We start from the raw sequence: 14,971 nt of genomic DNA, 5'->3' as shown, positions 1-14,971 counted from the left end.
GAACCGCAGTTTTGGGCGCCCTGTCATCCTCTGGCCTTCTGCTAGCTCGCCGTAGAGGAGGTCTTTGGGGATACGGCCTGCATCCATTCTTTTGACATGGCCGAGCCACCTGAGGCGTCTCTCGCTAAGAACTGCATGCAAACTGCTCATATTGGCTCGCTTCAGCACCTCGGTGTTGGGGACCTTATCCTGCCAGGCGACATGCAGGACGCGTCACAGGCACCTCATGTGGAAGCTGTTGAGTTTCCTTTCGTGCCTTGCGTAGGTGGTCCACGTCTCGCTGCCATAGAGGAGAGTGCTGAGTACGCAGGCTTGGTAGATGCGCAGTCTGGTTTTCTCAGTGAGGCTGGAATTGTTCCACGCTCGCCGGTTCAGTCTGGCCATAACTGTGGCTGCCCTGGCGATTCTCCGGTTGACCTCCAAGTCGACTGACAGAGAGCTCGAGATGGTGGACCCGAGGTAAGTGAAGTTGTTGACAACCTCCAGGGTGTATCCGTCGATGGTGATGCATGGGGGAGTCCCCGTGCCTTGAGCCATAACATTCGTCTTCGTCAGGCTGATGGCTAGTCCGAACTCCTTGCATGCGTGGGAAAGGCAAGTGACTAGCTGCTGGAGTCCCTCTTCGGAGTGTGATGTCAAAGCTGCGTCGTCGGCGAAGAGCATCTCACGGATGAGCACCTCTTTGACTTTGTTCTTGGCTCGTAGACGGGCCAGGTTGTAGAGCTTGCCATCGGATCTGGTGTGAATGAAGACACCCTCGCTGCAGTCCTTAAAGGCGTATTGGAGGAGCATGGAGAAGAAGATTCCGAACAGCGTAGGCGCGAGGACGCAGCCCTGCTTTACTCCGCTGCTGACTGGGAAGGCCTCAGAGGTTGCGCCGTTGTAGGACACCGTGCTGTGCATGTTGTCGTGAAAGGACATGACCACAGCAAGCAGATGTGGTGGACAGCCAATCTTCCGTAGCAAGCTGAAGAGTCCGCTTCGACTGACCAGATCAAACGCCTTCGTGAGGTCAATAAAGGCGAGGTAGAGTGGTTTATGCTGCTCATGACACTTCTCCTGCAGCTGGCGTAGGGAGAAGATCATGTCCACTGTTGATCGGCCAGCTCTGAAGCCACACTGGGACTCTGGGTAGACGCGGGAAGCAAGGGTCTGCAGGCGGGCAAGAGCGACCCGGGCGAATACTTTGCCGACGACGCTGAGGAGAGAGATGCCCCGGTAGTTGTTGCAGTCACTGCGGTCTCCTTTGTTCTTGTACATGGTGATAATGTTGGCGTCTCTCATATCCTGGGGGATGTAACCCTCCTTCCAGCAGAGACAGAGTAGATGGTGGAGCGGCTGTAGCAGGACTGGTTTCCCGCTCTTTAGGATTTCTGGAGGGATTCCATCGCTTCCTGGTGCTTTCCCGCAAGCAAGGTGGTCGATGGCTTTGCCGAGCTCTGCCGCAGTAGGTGGGGTGTCTAGCTCCTCCATGACTGGTAGGTCTGGGATGGCTTTAAGAGCAGTGTCTGTTACGGTGTTCTTCGTTGCGTACAGCTCGAGGTAGTGCTTGGTTCACTGCCGCATTTGCTGTTCCTGGTCAGTGATGACCTCACCTGTCTTGGACTTAAGGGGGGCGATCTTGGAGGGGATTGGGCCTGTTGCCTTCTTGATACCCTCATACATTCCTCGTGCGTTGCCTATATCGGCGGCTTCCTGAATGCTTCTGCACAGGTTTAGCCAATAGGTGTTGGCACAGTGGCGGGCGGTCTTCTGGACTTTGTTCCTGGCAGCCCGTAGAGCTTGAAGTGTACTGGGAGTGGGCGTGACCTTGTAAGCCAGTAGGGCCTTCCTCTTAGCCTCGATCACGGGTTCCATTTCTTCCCAGTGAGCCTCGTACCAGTCAGCGTTCTTCCGCTCTTTCTTCCCATAAGCAATAATGGCGGAGTTGTATATGGCGTCGCGGAGACGTGGCCAATTGGATTCGATAATGTCATCTGCCGCCACTCCCTCGCCGAGTGCATCTTCCATCTTGTTGATGAATTGCTGGGTCTTAACTGGGTTGCTGGCACAACTGGTGTTGATGCGTGGGCGACCCTTCATCTTGGAGTGGTGCAACCTCTTCGGCATTATGCGCACCTTGCTTACCACGAGGACATGGTACCATGCCCTCTTAAAATAATTATGGCTCAGTTATGGTCTATACCATTGCTTCTCAAATGACCTGTAGTGTCTTCAGTGTTTTTTTTTAATTTGCAAAAGAACATTTATGTATGGAACTGTTTTTATGTGGTAAAATCTGTCTAGGCATAAAAATGAATTACTAGAAAAATTAAATAAGAATGAAAAACATATACAAAAGTAGACACCCAATCTTTTATTATTAGGTTTAACAGGTACAAAATTACTATGTCAAATGGCTATTAAGGTTTCTAAATGTGAACTTTTAATCTGTGTGTTTGTTTCCTTGCAGACCACTAATGATCAGCAGACTGGAATGGGTCTGTGCATCACGCTATGCCACTTCTGGCCCCTGAGGTAATGCCTGGAAGTCTCCTCTGTCAGAGGAGGCTGAAGAAAGGATCAATATACAACAGTGGAGTGTTCTGTTACATATAATTCTGAAAAATGTCATTTGACTAAATATTTAGTTCTAAAATGATAAAGTCGTAATATATTCGTAATCTCCCATTGAGTAGATAATGTCTAAATCCAAAAGGTGTTGGTTATGTAGCTAACATATTTCCATTTTTAACTGTAATTTACTAAATATTTATTTCCCATGCTTAAAAAACATTTTTTTAAAAAAATTAATGCCTATGAATTTAGTGCCACATGGAATGGCACATAGCATGGAACTTCATACTCTTGTTTTACTCCAAGTAGGGATTCCCCAGATCCCCTTTGTTCTGTGATTCCCTAGACTAAGAGCTCTTGGCTTTTTAAGCACTGGCTCTGCCTTTTTCTCCACATTGGAAGACTCTTTGCAACCAAACAGGAGTGTTCATGGAGATCATTTTACTGATCATTCCCTTCCTCTAGGGCTTGTGTTATGCTTTCAGCACCCTGTGTTTTGCTTATGATATGTACCATTCAGTGTGATCAGACTGGGTCAGGGTACTAATAACCACAGTGATGTTGTTGGACTGTAAGGAAATCCATTTCTTGACTGTCTAGTCTCTCTTAAAAATGTGAATTTAATCATCCAGCTCTAAAAAAAAAAAAAAAAAAGCATCCATTTTATGTAGTTTACTTAGTGGCATAACTTGATTTTACTGTTTAGATAGGAAGTAGTACTTCTCTTGAGCAGTCCTGCTTCATGAAACAAGAAGGGGTGGACAGAAGTACATTTACAGTTGTAATACAAAAAGTAATACAATAACTAAGAAGTAATAATACAAGAATAAACATTGTGTGCCATGTACTCACACTGTAAATCTACTTTTGCCCACCCCTGTACTGCTCCTTAGAATACCTTTAAACAACTGTACAAATGCAGAAAAAAAAAAACCATTTATTCCCCGTTCATGGTGTATGTTGAGTAGTTCTTTGAGTCACCTCTGAATAGGTGTTTTAGAAAAAGTCAGTTTAGGGTTAATATAATGGGAACAACAAAGTAGGCAAAATTTTAGTGTCAAGTTCCCAGTGAAATGTCATTGCATACTGTTAATTTTATCACAGTCTATCTGAGCTCATTGACCTTACTGTCAGCTCTAGCTTAGTACTGACACTGTAGCTGACCTCTTTTGGGTTAACTGTCATCCTCTTTTACTCCTTAAGTTTGTTATGTTATCATTTTAAGAAAGAGAATATCTAATGTAAAGGTTCACATTTACCAAACAAATACTACTCTAAAAACATCTGCATGCCAACCATAAAATACATATGGTTATACATAATTAATAATTATAAATAGGAATAATTTTTAAGCTCTACTCTAGATAAGTTTTACTTATGCACCAGAAACATAAAGTCCATTAAGTTTTATAGTCTTTCTGAATCTGCTTCAGAGAAAAAGCTGAAATTTGGAGAAAAAAAAGGGGAGGAGGTGGCTATGAATATCCAGAAACCAGGCACTTCCCCAGGCATGCGGAGAGAGGACAAAAGCTACTAATCAGTAAAACTTAGAAAGGCTTAAGGGGAACCACAGGCTTCAAGTCCTACCATCAGGCATCTGGCCACTTCCATTCTGGATTTCATCTCTTCCAGCTCCTTCCTCCTCTGGGACCTATTCCATTCTTTAGCTTGGACCTGAGGCCACAGAAAAATTAAGCCTAAGGAGCTTTATCGTGTTCTTATATCTTGTCCTTACAAAGGTGAGAATGCCTCTAAACAAAGCATTTCTAAGTAATCTACACTTCCCTAATACCTGGAATTTCACAAGTGTAAATCCACTTCTGACATTCACTACTATCACAACCTCTGACGTTAGAGATGAAAGATAGCTAAGGCATCTGTAGCTACTTCTGAAGTTTGGCATTTTGATTAAATGCTACCAGTAACCAGCATCAGAATATGTATTTCCAATAAGAATAACTGCCTGCCTTAGGGTCTAGATGAAACCAAACTAAAACCCATATTTGCACAGATGTTTGCTGAAGTATTTTAAGGTGAATTACAGGCCATATTAACACCTTCCCTTAAAAAAATCAAGCCAATTGAAAAAAGGACTACATTTAGAATGTCCTCTTCCTCATTTCCTGCTCACTTTTAACTTGGGACTATCCAGTTCCCACCCTTACCACTGTACTCAAACGTATCCTCCCAAGGTTGTTTATGACCTAGAAGCAAAATTCAATGTGCTAGACCCTAGCACAGTTCCTGAAGTATCAATGTTCATTTCTATCAGTTTAGGAGGAGTTAAACATGTCTTAATGCTGTTTTTCCCTTGCCATGTACTGAAAAACCTTGATTCAGGCATGAAACAAGAGAGTCTGGTAAAGTATTTAAGTGGAATGTGCTATATTCATTACTTTGCAAGTGAATCCTCACCTCCCACAAAATGGTTTTAAAAACATATCACTTTATTTCATTAAGTCCCCAAGCTCTCCTGAAAATGCTCAGACTAACAACCCAAATATGTAAAAATACCTGAAAATAATGATAACTAAATGCCCCTGGAAAAAGCACAGCTAGTGAAGATTCTCTCATGGACAAATTAGGTCCCACATGTTCCTAGCAAAATTAGTAGTCTACTAATTGCTGATAATAAGATTCCTTCTTGTATTAAATATATATTATTTTCCTGTACATATTAGTTTTAACTTTTCTTCAAAGACTCCGGACTAAGTATGTTCACAGGTGCGCTTTTAGGCACAATGGTTATATCACACTGTATTCTGTTCTGAAGCTGTCTGAATCTTAATTCAGTACAAACAGGAAATGCACATTGTATTGGAGTGCTTTCTCTCCCAAAGGATGGAATGTTGGACACGTCTTAACTTTCATTCAAGTAAATAATATGTATGTGCATGAAATGTGGGAGATGTCACCAGTAATAACTGAAATTTTAGTTTGAGAAAAGACCCAATTGCAGAGAAATAAGAGCAGATTTAGAGTGAGGATCTGACAAAACATGAGTAGACCCAGGCCAACAGATTCTTTTCCTATTTTTCTGACACTCAGAATTTTGAGAGCTTCTCTGATTATCTTTGAAACAGCTCCACCAATCCCAGAGAAAGCTGCAAGGAACAGAAAAGACAGCTGTATAAGCAAAAGTCATCCTTTAGGAGGGAGAGAGATTTAGCTTCTGAGTCAACTGACATTTATGGTGCACCTGATAAGTTTTAGACACCATGCTCGGTGTTTTCTCAAACAGTAATATACCGCTGTGTACTACTGCGTACTTGTATTCAAAGGTATGAGTCAGGGAGGGAAGAGAGAGAAAAAATGTATTAAATTATGTGTGTATATTTATATAAAAGATACAAGGGTGGACGAAAGTAAGTTCAAAGTTGTGAATATGCAAAGCACAGAGTTTATTCTTGTATTATTACCTATTAATTATTGTTTTATTTACTACATAAACAATTATAAACCTGCTTTTGCCCATCCCTGTATGTACATTTATTAAAACTTACATCTATTAAAATATACATATGTATTCATTTAATAATTTCATTGATATCAGCCATCATTTAATGAATAAGTAAACACTTCTGCAGCGATTCTACCTGGGATGGGCTTAATAAAGTATGGAGGAGCCCCTCTCCCTTGGTTAGTCTCAGTTCCCAAATACCTCTTATATTGTGAGCATCTATGTACGCGATGATCCTGATGTTTCAAGAGAAGCATTTTCTTCATGTAAACATATTCAGATTTCCCCCACGTTCTCTACTGAAGAACTAGTAATTCATTCTAGTGCTAGAATTAAATCTGGTGGTGCTCAGTAGGCTGGACTAAGCAGAGTTTTCTCCTAACATTGAGTTGAGAGCCTAATCCCAATACAAAATGCTTCTCCACTGAACAGCCTTGAGTTGAATTCTCACAAGGAACTTGTTAGGATTAACAGACTAAGTGGAATAATTAATGTGGTGTTCTCTGCTCTATCTATGGTAATAGCCTTCCCTGTTTTTTAGGGAACTGTGCCACCCCGATTCCAACCTCGCAGTTCAAGTGAGGACTTATCAGCTCAGGATTTCTTGTATCCTTGATCACAAGGGAGGTCTTGTGACTCAGAATGACCTGTTAACCTGGTCACAGTGACTGGCCCAGAAAACACATGTGAGACCCAAATGAAGCCCCCTTAGTGTTCTCCCCTTGAATTTTTCAGCTGGAATGAACAGGAAAGAGACTTCCTTATCTATGTGATTAAGTTCTGTGAAAATGTTACCTTCAAAGGTCAGCAGGCCATGTCCCTAGCTAACAAAGATGTCTGAACATATAAGCTAATACAGTTGACCCTTGAACAATTGAGGGGTTATGGATGTTTGCCTCAAACAATAAAAAATCCACATATAACTTTTGACTCTCCAAAAACTTAACTACTAATAGCCTACTGTTGACTGATAGCATAAATAGTCTATTAACATGTATTTTTTGTGTTCTATATATTACATACTGTTATTCTTACCATCAAGTAAGCTAGAGAAAAGCAAATGTTATCAAGAAAATCATAAGAAGAGGAACTATATCTATGGAAAAGATACCCACACATAAATGGACCGGCGCAGTTCAAACCCATGTTGTTCAAGAGTCTGTACTCAGAGGAGCTGAGATGTGAGGTAGAGTCCTACCAGCATCCTGGCGCCTGCATCCAATCTCCTAAAGGCCAGACCCCACCCAAGGCTAGTTTTGTTTGTTTTTTATTCATTATTTCAGAATCCTAATTATCACCTCTTTTGTCCTGTGTAAGTTAGTGTCTTCCATTGATGAGGCAGTGTTGTCTGTTTCACAGGTGAAGACAACATAGTTCACAGGTTAAATAACTTGCTACATTCCCAAAGCTAGAAATGATAGAACCAGCAACTAGAACCAAACACGTCTAAGGTATAATACCAAAGTTCTTAAGGCTGAGACTTAATGCTTAGTAGAGGTTTTATGGAATACATTTTGAAAAAGATTTTATTTCTTTACTTTTAGGGAGAGGGGAAAGGAGAGAGAAAGCGAGAGAGAGAAACATGGATGTGAGAGAGAAACATCAATCGGTTGCTTCTCTCATGCATCCTGACTGGGGAACCTGGCCCACAACCTAGGCAAGTGCCCTGACCTGGAATCAAACCCATGACCTTTTGCTTTGCAGGATGACACCCATCCATCTGAGCCACCCTGGTCAGGGCTGGAATAGATTATTTTTATTATTATGTTTTAGTGAGAGCAACTCTTTTTCTATATAGGTACTGGCAGAAAGTCATCTTGGATGATCATTTTTGGGAAAAGTCAGTATAAGTGATGTCCCCTCCATTATGTAAATGAATAGCAATAAACACTTTTCCTGGGGGAAAAATAAAACAGAAACTTTAGGGATCCATGAGGGCCCAACTTTGTAGCATCTGTTGAACCAATTTACAAAAGGAGCTCAATGCTTTCTGGAAAGAAAAAAATTGAGACCCACTACTTGCTCTCAGAGATTCAACTTTGGGACTGACCCTGCCCTAAACTCTGGTCAGGAAAGAACAGCAGGGCCTTTATGTTGCTTAATAGCAAGCATTTTTAACTTCCAGATGTGACTAATTAGATGTATTTACTCAGCATTCCCTCACTAAGAAGAGAAGAAAACGTAGCCCCAACTGTACAGAGGAGATCCGCACCTAAGGGGAGGGCCATTCCACTGCCTTAGCTGCCTCCCTTAGGATCTGAAATGCCACACATTGAAATCATTCCTTCTGCTTCTTCCACTGATAGGGAGCTGCCCAAACAACTGGGTCAGTATAAGGGGACTAATGAAAATAACAGACAATAGATGATAGTTTACTGAGTCCTTCGATCTGTTGGATCTGGTGTTAAAGAGTTTGACATTAATGTATATTACAACCTTATCTACACTAGCGTTCCTGTCACTCTATCATTCTCATTCCTTTGACCATCCTTTATATTTCTTCATAGCATGCACCACTGCTTAATTATATTATATATATATATGTATATATGTATATATATGTGTGTGTGTGTGTGTGTGTGTGTGTGTATGTGTGTGTGTGTGTGTGTGTGTGTGTGTTTTATCTTTTGTTACCTGGCTCCTTGTATAGAAAAACCCATAGTTTTTCTCTCCTGTATGTCTCCTTTAGTTTTACACAGAACTCTTCACTTCTGACAATTCCAGTCACCAAATGTGTGGGGCTTTGCTCCCTCCACCCCACCAAGCAATCCTTTGTGACACCAGCTGGTTGTTCCTACACACTAACTCAATTTTGACACTACCTGGAGATGCATCAGATCTCACAGGATTAGTCTGTCCCCCCTCGCCCCCCACCCTGCCACACACACTTCTGATGGCAATAAGTAGTAGGTCCCCAGGTTACGCACAACTTCTGGCCATTTGACTATGAGTCAGAGATTCCTATGACCTCCTCCCCCTTGAATTCTATTATTTGCTAAGACAGCTCAAAGAACAGAGGAAAACACTTGTTTACATTTACCAGTTTATTGTAAAAGGATATGATAAAGGATACAGATGAACACATATGAAAGCGATGCGTAGGGCAAGGTGTGTGGGAAGGCTGTGGGGCTTGCGTGCCCTCTCCAGGTGCACCACTGTCCTAGCACCTCCACTCATCCATCTATCAAGAAGCTCCCTGTACCCCTTCCATTGGGTTTTTATGGAGGTTTCATTACTGAGGCACAATTGATTAAGTCATTGACCACTGATGATGGAGATCTCCAGCCCCTCTTCCCTCCCCAAGCAGGGGTTAGGGAGGGAGGACTGCAAGTTCCAAGCCCCAATCCAATCATTGGTTCCACTGGCAACCATCCCCCATTCTTAGGTGTTTTCCAAAGTCACCTCATTAACATAACAAAAGACATATTTATGGCTCTCATTACTTAGGAAATTCCAAGAGTTTTAGGAGCTCCGCCAGAAACTGGATGAAGACCAAATATGTATTTCTTATAATAAATCACAATATCACACTCCCAAACTAAAATGTAATCTCCTAGAGGAGAGAACTCTGTGTTGCCAATCCCCGTACCCAGACTGCTGGCAGTGTATTTTCAGTTAAAATTCATCAAATTAATGATGGTACTATGTGAGTCCATCATAAGAACCTTATGTGACAGTTTTTGATAGGTTTAATAAATAGCACAATACAACATTGTTAGCAAGTAGCAGAATAAAGGTCTGAATTCAGCTGTGTGACTCCAAAGCCTTCACTTTGAGCCACTAAGTTATACTGGCTGTGGTGCCTTGAACCATTCATTGAGTAAATAGCAGAAAAAAAAGGAGAGAACTTTGCCCACTTCACATCTCAAACCAGGGCTGGGTCTTGCTACCAGTATCTGCTAAAGCACAGGCTTTAAGTTTAAATCCAAATTCCATACTGAGTTTACCATTCCCCTCCTGATGACCTCAAGGCCACCTAACTTCTCACAATGTTGGTTCTTCATCTTCTGTCACCTAATGATGGCAAAGAACTTAGAACAGTTGCTGACTAGATAAATTATACACCAATGGTAGCAGTGATCCCAATGAGAGAGATTGGTTGTAACACAAGGAAACACCCTAGCTCTCCACTGCCTTCAGCATGCTCTTGGCTGGCTTTTAGCCAGTGTTATTGGTTGGTCATTTTGCTGAACAACATAGTTCACTTATATTTGATCCTCTCTCACAGCCCTTCTTGTTCCTTGCCAATGACTCCAGATGTGTAGGGTGATTCCAAATGAAATGCCAGAAAAGGCCTTGCTTGCAGTGAACATAAGGATCTGATCCCAACTGCCCAGTGGAAGAACACGTACCTTTCAAGGGAATATTGGGCCTGTGCACATTTGATTTATAAAGGAGCCCCAGCCCTCTGATCTGCCAACATAATAGAGTTTAAAGTATATTGTTCAAATTCTCTGGCAATACATTTGAGGCTTGAAATATTTGGAGTTACTTGCCCAGGGCTATCACTGTGAGCTAAGAGAAGCACATAGATCTTCTGATAATTTGTTGGGTGGGCTCTTCCTGCTGTTTTTAGATAATTTTAATAAAAGAGATGACTACTGATGCAGCTATTTTCACTAGTTATGTATCTGTGCTAGTTTTTAATCATAAAGGCCTATCTTTAAGAAATATTATGTAGCACCAGCCCTCCCCCCAAAAAATTCTTTAGTGACTGAGAAGATATATCATGAAAAAGTTATAGTTACTCAACTACAGACTTTTAAATGAATTGGAGTTGTACATATCACATTGACATCTACAAATATTTGGAAGATGGTAGTGCAATTATGTGTATGATATCTTAGCTGTCCAGTGACTAGACATCTGGAAAGCTGAGAACTCCCTGCATTAAAATCCTGTTGCCTCAGAGACCTACATTCCACAGGCTAGGAACTAATGTCTAAAGATATTTAATTGAGAATTTGGAGAAGAAAATACCAGAGCGGTCTATAATTCTACTAATGACTTGCTGAATTTAAAAATTAATATAATGATAGGTTGACTGTAAATAGAATTTTGTTTTGAAACAGGAAAAACATGAATTTCTAGTTGCTTTGGAGTCTAATTTTTAACTACAGTACACTAATCTAAGTCTTGGCAGGATAATAGACATAATTTGAAACCATGAAGCTATAAACCCAAGGAACAATGTGTAAAATGCTTGAATTATGTTCAGACTGACCAGGGAAAAGGCTAGGGGGATTTCTTTATTAAAATTATTGTACAGCAAAGTGCTTTCAACCCCAGTATAAAAGACAATTTGCAATTACTGTTCTACTTTTTCTTCACTTTCCATTCTTATTTTAGTGCACAGGCAGTTTGTAGCAAAACCAGCTTTTGTGTCTCCTGAGTTTCTTATGTTTTTACAGAAAAAATGCCATCATGTAACAAATTGCTCTAACTTTAAGAGAATCAGTCTCCTTTCTTCCCTCCTTATTTTCACTAATATTAAAGGGAGTTTCAGATTTACATAGAATGAGAAACAAATTCTTTTCCTTCTATCTTTAAATAATAAAGCAGGTGACACTGGTGCTATTTTAAAGATTCTGAGGATGAAATGTATATTTTTGCTACACTGTAAGTGAAGCCTTACAAAAATGAAGCCTTTTTTGGGCAAATCGGTATTTTAGGAGTAGAATCAAATCAAATGTATATACATTAATCTTCTCAGATTAATTTAGCTCTGGGCTATTTAAAAAAATTTTCTTAATATAAAAAATATAGCTGTTTAAATAAAACCATAATTTTGGAACTTAAATACCTAAGAATTATAGAACATAGGAACACCCCCCAAGAAAGATGATTTTTTTTTTCATGGATTTGGGGAGGAAAATGCTACTATTTTTTTTCTTAGTATTTTGTTTTTTTTAACTCTAGACTTTTTAAAGAGTTAAAGATAAAAAGTTAAGGTCTAAAGAAAAACAATTTCACAAATGAACATGTAAACAAAACAGTGTGAAAGCATTTTGTAAATGAAAAATACTGGACCAACACCAATCAACACTTTAATTAAAAACCTATTTCACAAATAGTTCACAATATTTTAACTGAAAACCTATTAGTAATTCAACAAGCATTTGTTGAGTAACAGGATTCTGCTGTGTGCTTAGGACTGAACTCCGCACCAGGCAATAGGAAGCCATATGTTTCAGGCTCCTGGAGTCTGGGTTTGAATCCTAGTTTTGTCCCTTGCTTACCATGCGATCTTGGGCACATTACGTAACCTTTTCATGTTTTGATTTTTCTTCAGTGAAATAGAGATATTAATGGTGCTTTACTCATAGAGATGTTTTGAGGATTTAAATATATATTGTAAAACTCTTAATGCAAAAAGTGCTTGGAATGGTGACATGTTACTTTGACTGCATGCCAAAACCATCCAGAGAGCTTTTTAAAAATACCAATGAGTTCTTCAGCTGCTACAGCTCCAGCAAAATGAAAACAGTGACATGGGCTCTGATTGCTGACAGTGTCATAATGAGAACATTCAAATCTAGCTTCCTTCAACTCCTTAAAGGAGAGCCCAAGAGAGGCTTGGAATCTTGAAGGTAGATTTCAACCAGTCATAACTTTCCCCAAATGCATACGGACATGCATAAATATCCTAAAAGAATATAAACGATTCACAATCCTTAGATTGGGCCATATTTTAGAAGGAAGAGACAAAGAACCTGGTTTATTCTTTATCTTGCCATGAAAGATAGCTTGGTCAAAGTGGCTATGAGAACAATTACATTGGCTATTCCATCTGAGGAGAAACTTACCAAGGATTCAGTGGCAATTTATACAAATGATGTGCTCTTTCACCATGTTTAGGATGTCACTGTGACAAATACCACCAATGCTGACTCAAAATCCCTATTTTAGAACCAAGAAACTTCCTTGGGTCCATTCTGACAGAGAAGAAATTGCATACAACATGCCACGTGCTCTGGATGATACCATTGATGCCAAGGGGATAGAGGTGTAGTGTGAGGAAATTAGGAAGGTGAACTCATCTGTGCAACTCCTGAGAGCCACAATTTCAAAAGCAGAGTGTCCCACAGAATCCAGGCCAAAGTCATTGAAGCTCAGGAGGAAATGGCTGCATCCTGGGCTCTGAATGAAGCCTCAGTGGTCAGCACCCAACTTCTTGGTACCTTTAGAGCTATAACTTTCAGGCACCAACCAGAGGTGCTGAGAACTCCGCTATGATTGTCTTCTGTTTACAGACATGTGGTGAGGCATTGAATTCATTTTCTATGGCTGCTGTTAGAAATTACCACAACCTTAGTGGTTTAAAACAACACAAACATTTTCTCTTACAGTTCTAGAAGTTAAAAAAAGGGGGAGGTGTCTTATGGGGTATAATTAAGGTATTTATTGGCATAGTTGCATTCCTTCTAGAAGCTGTGGGGGAGAATCCATTTCCCTGCCTTGTCCAGCTTCTAGAAGCTGCCCATGTTCATTGGTTTGTGGCCTCTTCAATATTCTGACCCAGTGATCGCATCACTCTAATCTCTGCTTCCACTTTCACATCTCTTTCTGTGACTTTCCTATCTTCCTCTTCTCCTTATACTGGCCCTTGTATTTAAACTGGGTCCAGCTGGATAATCCAGTATAATCTACCCATCAAAAAATCCTTGGGGAGATCCAAGATGGCGGAGGAGTAAGTGGAAGCTACACTAACCTCCTCCCAGGACCAGTCTGGATTTACAACTTAATTTTGGAGAAAACATCTGGAATAACCAACGGAACACTAGCTGGAAAGAAGTCTTATAACCACGGAGAGACAGAAAAGGCCGCTACATCACAACGTGACCGGTAGGGAGTGCGGAGACGCGGAAGGGCTGGCTGGGCTCACACGGGTGGCTGCTGAAGGGACTGAGAAACAGCTCAGCAGCCGGGGATTCCCCCTGAGAAGGGCAGGGTCTAAACCCCCAGCTGGGCTTCCCAGCCTACAGCGACAGAGTGGAAAGTAAAATAGTATCAGCTGTGAAAAGCGAAAAGCCACAGGCTTTCTTGCTAGCTGGAGAGAAACAGCAGGAGAAAAAGAGCTCTTAAGTGGATCACATACGAAAATATTTTGGCCACCACTTACCCTGGGCTCAAGCAGAGGGAAGGCAGAGAGGACTGGAGACACTTGGGGAGAATTTGGCACGGTGGCTTTGAGGGGAGAACTGGAGGAGCAGCTGACTGGGTCCCAGTGCTGACTCATCCCCAGTACTGCGGGTAGACCATTCCCCTACAAGTGGCGTCAGCCTGAGGGGAAGCAAAAGCCCTGCCTACAGGAATTAAGCTGCCACACCCACAGTCCTTAAGCCTGACAGCTAATCACAGATTGAATAGATTAACAATCAAAGAAGACAGACAACAGCAGTAGATCCCTGGAAGTCTCCAACAGGCTGCCTAGGCCCAGACTGGTACATGATCTGACGCCACCAGAGGCAGATCCAGGAAGTGCAGATCATTCCAAGAAGCACCAACAAACAATAGGAGTCAAAAAAATGGGGAGACAGAGAAACAACCTCCCATCAAAAGGAAAGGTAGAATCCCCAGAAAGAGTGCTAAATGAAATAGAGGGGAGCGAACTATCAGATATGGAATTCAAAACATGGATTATGGAGAAGCTGAATGAGCTCAGCGGAAACTTCAAAGAACTCCAGAAAAACTACAAGGAACTCACAGAAAATTACGTGAGCATGAAAAAGGACATAGAAGCTATCAATAAGAGCCAGGAGGAAATGAAAAATACGATCTCTGAATTGAAGAACACAGTAGAAGGAATTAAAAGCAGGCTAGAGGAAGCAGAAGATCGGATCAGCGAGCTGGAGGACAACCTACACAAAAACTCCCAGACAATGCAACAAAATGAAAAAAGACTGAACAAGACTGAAGAGGTTCTAAGACAGCTGCAGGACAACATGAAACGTA

The sequence above is a fragment of the Furipterus horrens genome, unplaced genomic scaffold, assembly GCF_987537825.1.
Source record: "Furipterus horrens unplaced genomic scaffold, mFurHor1.1.pri manual_scaffold_6, whole genome shotgun sequence".
Classification (NCBI taxonomy): Eukaryota; Metazoa; Chordata; class Mammalia; order Chiroptera; family Furipteridae; genus Furipterus; species Furipterus horrens.
This window is presented reverse-complemented; position numbering follows the sequence as displayed.